The 9,576-nt window shown below is 35.1% G+C and overlaps 1 non-coding gene across 1 annotated transcript; it reads right to left on the minus strand.

The window, feature by feature from the left end:
* Window positions 1-3,047: 3,047 nt before the first annotated feature.
* Window positions 3,048-3,153, minus strand: LOC123391517. The gene has a single exon (XR_006606227.1). It is a non-coding gene; the product is annotated as a U6 spliceosomal RNA (small nuclear RNA).
* Window positions 3,154-9,576: the final 6,423 nt, after the last annotated feature.

The raw sequence follows: 9,576 nt of genomic DNA on the forward strand, positions 1-9,576 counted from the left end.
TCTTTCACAGTCTGAATATCACCCCCAGAGAACTTTATGTTATTTGTTTTTGGGTCCTTGATGTGGTAAGAATATTAAGTGATTCTTTATTACTACTGATAGAGGTATTTTTCTTATATATGGAAGTCAAGGGTAACTGCTAAATTAATTTAATAATTAGTGAGGACTCTCATATTTCATCTCTCATAAAATCCAGCAATGAAAATATAATTAAAACATTATTACATTTATCAATACCAGTTTTAGGAGTAACTATTTCCAAGTGGTTGAATAATATTAAGAAGCAAGTTGAGGTTAGTAGTCAAGGTCATTTTCTATTTGTCAATTCCTATTTATCTGTTCTTCCCCCCCATCCTACTTGCGCGGACAATAAAAATAATTCTTCCTTAAATATAAATACACATATCCCCCCTGTATCTGTAGATTTGTTAGGAGTTAGTTGGACAGTTAAGTAGTCAAGGCCAGGGTCCCCAACAAGAAGATATGGAGTCAGGACAGCTAAGATTCAACAGCACTAACATTCTGTTTTGCAGCATAGACAGAACCATACTACCATTCTGTTTTGCAGCCTTTGCAGAAATGACTTCTGCAAAACATCCTAAAATAAGACAATTAACCACAGAGCATTTGTCATTATCATGGGCGAGGGGCAGATAAGACTCAGCCTCCAGATGTCACTTTTATATGACATTTACAAGCAAGTATTATAAAAGAAGGAAAAAAATTTTTCTTAAGGAGTCTATAGTAGTAACAATGAGACCTAGGATGATCTTTAATGAAGTCATAATTCTGGGATATTAGCTAGTCTCAGAGTCACAGTTTTCTCATTTCTAAGTGGGGACTGTAGTGTTGAGTAGTTGTGAAAACTAAGATACACTGAAAGTGCTTTATAAGGCTAAATTACTGTATAAAAGGGAAGTCTTTATTTTTACATTTGCCATTTGTCTTTATCAACAAATCTTCTTTTTTGAAAGATAGTAACAAGCCAAAGTCATGCAATTATTCCCCATTTATGTCTTATTACCTAAACATAAACAGCCCAGGTACTTTCCAGAAAGCCTTGAAATAAATCCATACAAGAACAGTCCACTGATATTTGACAAGGGTGTTAGTAATACCCAATGAGAAAATGACAGTGTCCTCAAGAAATAGTTTTGGAAAAACTGGATATCCATATTTTAAAAAAGAGATTGGACCCCCATCATACCCCAAATAGACTCAAAATGTATTAAAGAGTTAATATAAGTCTTGGAACTATAAAATTCTTAGATGGAAACTTGGGAAAAATCTTGACATTGGACTTGGCACTGGTTTTTCTGGATCTGAAACCAAAAGCACAGGAACAAAAAAAAGAAAGCAGAGAAGGAAACAGTTTCTTTCCCAGAATCTCTGGAAAGGAACACAGCCTACCAACATACTGACTTGAGCCCAATGAGACCTGTTTCTAACTTCTGACCTACAGAACTGTAAAATAATAAATTTGTGTTGTTTTAAGCCATTAACTTGGTGGTAATTTATTATGGCAGCTATAGAAAACAGATACAACCAAGTAGTTCAAAACTCCTAGAGAAAACATTAAGTGATAACCCTCACAGAAAGCAAATCTTTTCTCCAATAATGACAAAAAAAAATCACTTTCTTGTACCTTTTATTTATTTGTTATTACCATTTTTAAAGAGTTTATTTATTTATTTGACAGAGAGTGAGATCACAAGTATGCAGAGAGAGAGAAGGAAGCAGGCTCCCTGCTGAGCAGAGATCCCAATGTGGAACTCGATCCCAGGACCCTGGGATCATGACCTGAGCTGAAGGCAGAGGCTTTAACCCACTGAGCCACCCAGGCACCCCTTTCTTGTACCTTTAAAATAGTAAAACTAATTAATAATTTATGCAGTATAGTAAACATAAAATGGTAATGGAGATAGTTTCAAACATACCTCATGGAGATAGACAAGGAAAGGCACCAAAGGAAGGTACCTAAACCGGATACAGTGGAGAGAAAACATTTCTGGGATAAGTGGTAGTGATCTCTAAGCAGTGACTCAAAAGCTGATTAAATCTTTGTCACATGGGTAGAGATAGGGTGTTGAAAGGACAATCTATATTTGAAAAGATTGGAAGTTTAAATAAAGCATGGTAGTCAAGAAATAAGATAAATTCAGACTAAGAAGATCCAAAGTGGCAAAATAAGATGTCAATGTGAGGGTTCATTTTAAGAAATACCTACATCCCTAAGTCTTCCATATCACTAGACCCTGCAGCTTCAAGACTAATTACATATGGGTAAGAGAAATGAGAAGAAAAAATTGCTAATTTCTCATCAGTACCAACTCATGAAGTTATCCAATCATGAACAACTCTAACTCCTACTATCTGTATTTCCAAACAAGTATGAACTACAGTCCTGTGACATTTTGTCTATTTTAAGAAACTGATGCCACCAAATTCATTTCTTTATAAACAGAATCAAAGCACATAATTACAATTTCAGAGATTTCCATCCCATTAGCTATTCTGAACACTTACACTATCATTCTGGAAACACCAGTTGCAACAGAAAAATAGTAACCCATTAAATTTGTAAGTCCCAAAATACCTGAAGCATCTGTCTTTTAAGATGAACTTGGAGAAGAAATTACACAGAAGATAGACTTGGTGACAATCTGTCATCAACAGTAACCCAAACACATTAAGTGTTTTTATATATGCCTTTTAAGTGTCAGTAAAGATGACACATCCTGGGCATAGCAGAGCAGCTGCCACCAATGGAAACTGCCTTGTTTCATCTTTCCCTCTTTTATGGTTTACTTTTCACTGACCAGAAGATGTTACAGCCACAGACGTAAGAAACCATTTAGAGAATGTCCCTGAATACTCTATAAACATTGATTTCATGGAGAATGCTTCACAATTTTCTGCATGTCCTTTGTATTTTTAAGTCTGAGTCCCCTCATCCATATGTCCATCTATGAGAGTCATCTGAGAGCCAAAATTTGTTAGTTAATATCAAAATTCATATTTCAAATGAAAACTTAAAGGAAAGAACAATATACAGTTACACTCTTAAAAATGTGTGTATCATGCTTGCACAGAGACCACCTAATCTTCTCTGTATCTTTCCAACTTTAATATATGTGCTGTCAAAGCTAGCGCTGTAATGTTTACTTTTAAACCCACTAATCTTATGTTTCAGGCAAATATAAGTTTGGGACAAACAGTACTATTATCAGCTGTAAGAAATCTAAAAAAATTTGCTGTGGTAGAAACTGGACAATCTGACACATGGACACATATTTTTCTTTGACAACATTTATTTTAGCGACAGTAATTTCCAGGACCCTCCTAGAACCAGAGAAATGGAAAGTTATGAAGAAGATAGGTTTTGTGGGTACACGGCTCTTTCTTTTCCAAACCTCCCTTCTTCTTGGTCCTCATCTCTAGAGATCAGTAGTTGTATACTTGTTTGTTTTGCCTTTAGAAAAAATACAAAAAAGAGGGGCATGTGGGTGGCTCAGTTGGTTAAGAGTCTGCCTTGGGCTCAGGTCATGATCCGAGGGTCCTGGGATGGAGGCCTGTGTTGGGGTCCCTGCTCCGGGAGCCTGCTTCTCCCTTTCCTCTGCTGCTCCCGCTGCTTGTGCTCTCTCTCTCTCTCTGTCTCTTTCAAATAAATAAATAAAATCTTAAAAAAAAAAAAGAAAAAATATAAAAAAGAACAATTTACTCAATGATATATTTCTTCCTTTGTTCTAGTATTTTGTTTGGCAAAATCTAACTATGTTTAGTTCTGGCAAATAAACTTTCTGTATTGGCCTATCTCTTTTTTTCAGGACAGCAGTTTTCCCCATGAAAACAATTCTTTGATGGATCTAAGAATTATTGTTTTTCAATTTGTTCGGCATTTTTCTTCTTGTGAGGAGGGGAGTGATGATTTTTTAAACTCTTTACACGTCAGACGGGAAACCAGAAGTCTATGATGTGTTTCTGATGTTAAAAACCACTATGGATTTCTGTTTGACAGTAGTTTATGCATTTACTTCAACTGAATAAGAAATGAGAATTAATGAGTACTGTATATTAAACTACACTGTATAATAAATTATATACATAATTTTTTCAAAGGCCATTACAAGTTTTAAAGAACTATATGTCGTGTGAAAAGAACATGTACTCAATGTGTACAGTTTTGATCAACACTTTTAATCTCTTGGGTCCCTAATTCCCCTCTGCTTGGTGCTATCCCCTTAGTGAGCTGAAGTGTGCACATGCTGGGTCCCTTCTAGTTTTCAGGAATTCAGGAATAATTTTTAAAAATCCACCTTTTTTTTTTTTTTGGTTTACAACATAAAAAATTAAACATATGGATTTATCTTTACTGGTTTTACTAGAAGAACATGAACAGCCTTCTGACAATATCATAGAATATAAACTATGCATTGAATATCTTTTAAAATTAATAATAGACACAGCCTCTGATGTGGCAATTCCACTCTAAGAACTTATCCTACTAATACATTAGCACATATGTAAAAGATTTATGCATAAGGATATCTACAAGGATTGGAAAGAGCCTCAACATTAATGTAAAAGTATTAGAAACAATGTAGTATTTATTCAGAGAAGCCTTGGCAAGCAGTTCATGCCAGACATGATTACAACAAAGACACTGAAGTACTGCAAAATAGGGTAAGTGATATATAATTCATAGTACCCCAGTCACCTACTCTTAATCCAGTAAATCAGGCTGTGTTCTCTTGAATTAAGTGTTCATTTAGTTCTATTATTTCAGTTTAAATAAGACTATTTCCCTTTCTCCTTATCTGAATTTCTAAACCTTTTATTATTCTTTCTCTTTAGTGCCCTTACATTATGGTTAATGTATCTAAGAATAAAAAATATGGCTTTTTCATCTTCAAACTTTCTTTGAGTTCATCCTAACATTGTAAGAGTATATACTTTCTGATTAATAGTATGCATTAAATTTGTTTCCTTAATATCATTTGTGCTTGTAATGTTTAGCTTAACATTACTTCACACTTTGGAAAAGTAGCATTTTATTTGACATTTTCAAAGAGCAGACATAGTCCTTTGCCTACTAACCTTTAAAAGAAAGAAGTGAGGTTTGATGATGTCATTTTGACTAGTGTAATCATTTCAACAGTGACCCTTTCCACTTTAATGTACTCTTACTTTTAATCTGGACAAAGTGGGATATACTTTGTATTTTTCGAATATAATTTTTCATAATTTCTTCACAATTGTTTTTTGCATTGTGTCCTTCACCTGGCACTGTCTCTAACATTTTTTAAAGGAGAAGTAATTTCTACCATACAACATAGCACATTAACATCTTTGAACAATGTTATGTGGCATAGAATGATTATTTATGTATGGTAAGGCTTTACTTATGATACACAAAGTCAACAACTTGTTTGGGTTAAATGATTTTAAAGTAAAGTGATAATTTTCATAGGGATTAGCTTGGGATAGTGGAGATAGTCTATTTGTGATTTTTTTTTTCCTATTCAAGTGTGAATTATAACCTCATCTTTAAAGACACTTGATACTGTTTTTCTATCTTTCAAATGAGCATTGCAAATTAAACATTCCAAACCCAGAAGTTAAATATAATTCCTTTCACTAGATTTTTTACAACATCAGCTTTTGAATGTTACACTCAAATTATTAAAAAGTTAAAGGTCAAGAGATTTGGAAGATTTGGAAGTTCACAAACCGGTAATATTAACAATAATAGTAATATTAGTAATATGTCCAAAGAAACACAAATTCAATGAAGGATTTTAAATGAGTAAATATTTTTTCACTAATACCAGATTGAAGTTTTTTTTTTTTAATTTTTAATTTTCTTATAAACATGTATTTTTATCCCCAGGGGTACAGGTCTGTGAATCGCCAGGTTTACACACTTCGCAGCACTCACCAAAGCACATACCCTCCCCAATGTCCATAACCCCACCCCCCCTTCTCCTGGCATTATGGTTAAGTGATATATAATTCATAGTACCCCAGTCACCTATTCTTAATCCAGTAAATCAGGCTGTGTTCTCTCGAATTAAGTGTTCATTTAGTTCTATTATTTCAGTTTGTTTTGTAGGATTAAGAGTCACTTATGGTTTGTCTCCCTCCCAATCCCATCTTGTTTCATTGATTCTTCTCTTACCCACTTAAGCCCCCATGTTGCATCACCACTTCCTCATATCAGGGAGATCAAAACCACAATGAGATATCACCTCACACCAGTCAGAATGGCTAAAATCAACAAGTCAGGAAATGACAGATGCTGGCGAGGATGCGGAGAAAGGGGAACCCTCCTACACTGTTGGTGGGAATGCAAGCTGGTGCAGCCACTCTGGAAAACAGCATGGAGGTTCCTCAAAATGTTGAAAATAGAACTGCCCTATGACCCAGCAATTGCACTACTGGGTATTTACCCTAAAGATACAAACGTAGTGATCCAAAGGGGCACGTGCACCCGAATGTTTATAGCAGCAATGTCCACAATAGCCAAACTATGGAAAGAACCTAGATGTCCATCAACAGATGAAGTTTTTGTTTATTAGGCTAAGAACTGAAATAACAAGATGAAGTAGATTGTATTTTCCAAAAATGACTACAGCAGTATTTCAGTTCACAAATTCTCTTTTAGAACTTTGTAACCTCTCAAGTGGGAGAGTCTATTTCCCCTCTTCCTGAATATGGGTGGGGTTTTACTGTTCCATGGAATAGAATGTGCTAAAAGGGATAATGCTGTGTGACTTCCAAGACTAAGTCCAAATGGGCCATTTAGATATTTTTTTTCTCTCTCTCACTCCTGGGCTGAACCCATACCCCATGATCTTAGGAATTATAAGACACACTGAGAGGCCACAAATAATTTTTCCAACCAATGGTTCCAAAGAAGTTTCAGTTGACAACCAGTTTCACACATTAGACATGTCAGCCTTCAGATGACTGCAGCTCTAACCTTGGTACCACCTCAGTGCTGAGCAGATGTTGGGTTGGTGTACAAAATAAAGTTTATTATTGTTTTAAGCCACTCAGTTTTGGGGTAATTGTCTATGCAGTCACAGTAACTAGAACATAGAGCACCAGGCATTCTCACTGTTTTTTCTTCTCCTTCAAAATATAAACCCCAGAACAGCAAGAATGAAATCTGTCATATGTGCCCAATATCTGGCACATAGAATGTATTAAGTAAACATTAGGTGAATTAATGAATAGAATTTTGATGGAGCTGTTTTAATACTGAAACTTTCAAGAAATGTCCTGATGCCTCTCCAAGTCTTTCCTGCCTTAAAATGCCTTAAATATTCATACTAGAAAATGAGTTTCTCTCTTCCTTCATTTATTGTTACATACTGGATTTTTCTTAGAAGCCCATTAAAAGCCATAAAAATCCCCAAATTAACTCTCTGCCATGTCTTCTCCAGGCTTGGAACACATTATTCTTGCTCAGGAAGCAAATTCTTCTCAGCCATCATTTTCTTTAAACCCTCCCAAAGCTTTTCTCTCTCTCCTTTAAAAAAAAATTCTATCTAAATTCAATGTAATTAACATATACTATATTATTAATTTAGTGATTGCCTATTAACACCCAGTGTTATATCAAGTGCCTTCCTTAATATCCATCACTCAGTTATCTCATTTCCATACCCACCTCCTCTCCAACAACCCTCAGTTTGTTTCCTATACTTAAGAATCTCATGATTTCCCTCCCTCTCTGTGTTTAGCTTATTTTATTTTCCCTTCCTTTCCCCTATGTTTCTTAAATTCCACATATGAGTGAAATCATACAGTGTTTATCTTTCTCTGACTTATTTCACTTAGCATAATACCCTCTAGTTCCATCCACATCATTGCAAATGGCAATATTTCATTCTTTTTGATGGCTGAGTAATATTCTCTCATATCTTCTCTACCCATTTATCTGTTGATGGACATCTGGGCTCTTTCCATATTTTGGCTATTGTGGACATTGTTGCTATAAATATTGGAGTGCAAGTGTCCCTTCAAATTACTATGTTTGTATCCTTTGAGTAAATACCTAGTTTAATGGCTAGGTGGTAAGGTAGTTCTATTTTAACTTTTTGAGGAACCTCCATACTGTTTTCCAGAGAGGCTGCACCAGTTTGCATTCCCACCTACAGTCACCACTTATATCTTCTCACCATTTTTTTACCCCTTTAGTACTTTGTAAGTATATTCATTTCTTATTGTGATTTGCATAGGAGTGATTAATTTAGACATTTTGCATGAGATTTTCAGTACTTTTCAAACTTAGAAGACATTAGGAATACATAAAAGAATGAAGCCATGTGTCTCTGTTTTGCTGTTTCAATCATATATCAGATTCCTATGGCAAGGAGGCAAATCAGGCAGCATTAGTATTTTCCATAGATTTTATGTAGCACCCAGTATCGGCCCTCTGCCCCAATAGTCACATCCTCCTTTACACATAGGAAAAGTGGTTTCTCTCATATTTATTGCTGAGTCACTCAATACAGTTGGTTGTTTTCCTGCCTTAAGCTGCTCATGTCAGTATTGTCCTTTGCTAGCTTTCATCACTGTCCTTTAATTCCCCTAGTTTTACCCGAACAGCAGGTGGTTTCTCATAGCAGACCTTTCTAAAGGTTAGGGAGCAGCAAAATGCAATTACCACATAGTGCTGGACATAACTATAAATCCAATGGCAGACAACACTCTTCCTAAAAATGAATCAGCATTTCCCAGGGAGGGTGATTTTTTTACTACCTATTTTCTTTTCAGACACAGGTTGCTTGTCAGATTGCTAGATCCTTTCCTTTCCCTTGACTAAACCCAACCTAAACTCTAGTTATCTTGCAGAGCATTTCTATTTTCCTTCTCACTTGTGTGCTTAAGCACTATATCTTCATCTGAAAAATCACAAATGTTATTTATTAGCTAAAATCTGAGGAAGAAACATGGTATTTCAGGAATTTCCCTCAAACTATATATGAGTTTGAAGATGATGTAATTCTGTAATTTAAAAAAAACAGTTTTTAATGCATTCATTTATATAAAAGTACAAAAGCACAGAATCTGTGTCTTGAGTTTTAGAAAAATCTTAATCTTTTCCTTAAGATTTGCTTGTAGGAAATGAGACAAACACTAACTAGCCTGGCGCTGGGAAACACCCTTCCCTTTTCCTTAATATACCAACTGAGAGCTCTTCTTTATACGTGGATCTAACTTCTGAAATTGCCTGTGGTCATTGAAGAGAGAAATTTTGTGACACAGTGGGACAGGGGAAGGACCTTGTTACTTTTGGGTTATAGAAAAGACCATGACATTGTGCAACCCCAAACACACTATTCACCTCATAGCTGTAAGGAGTAATATGGATTAGGAAATTTTAAAAGTTTTTTATAAGAGGTTTTAATAACATAAATCTGAATAGGATAACATTACTTGCAAAGTAAAATATTAACAGTCTATTAGTTTTATCTATCACTTTCTTTCTCTAGTTAAAAGTTACATGGCATAAACCTCTATAATGGAGACTAACTTCTTCATTTGTATCCATAAGATAAACCCATA

This window comes from Mustela putorius, unplaced genomic scaffold (genome assembly GCF_011764305.1).
Source record: "Mustela putorius furo isolate JIRA1106 unplaced genomic scaffold, ASM1176430v1.1 tig00000228_pilon_pilon_pilon, whole genome shotgun sequence".
NCBI classification, from domain to species: domain Eukaryota; kingdom Metazoa; phylum Chordata; class Mammalia; order Carnivora; family Mustelidae; genus Mustela; species Mustela putorius.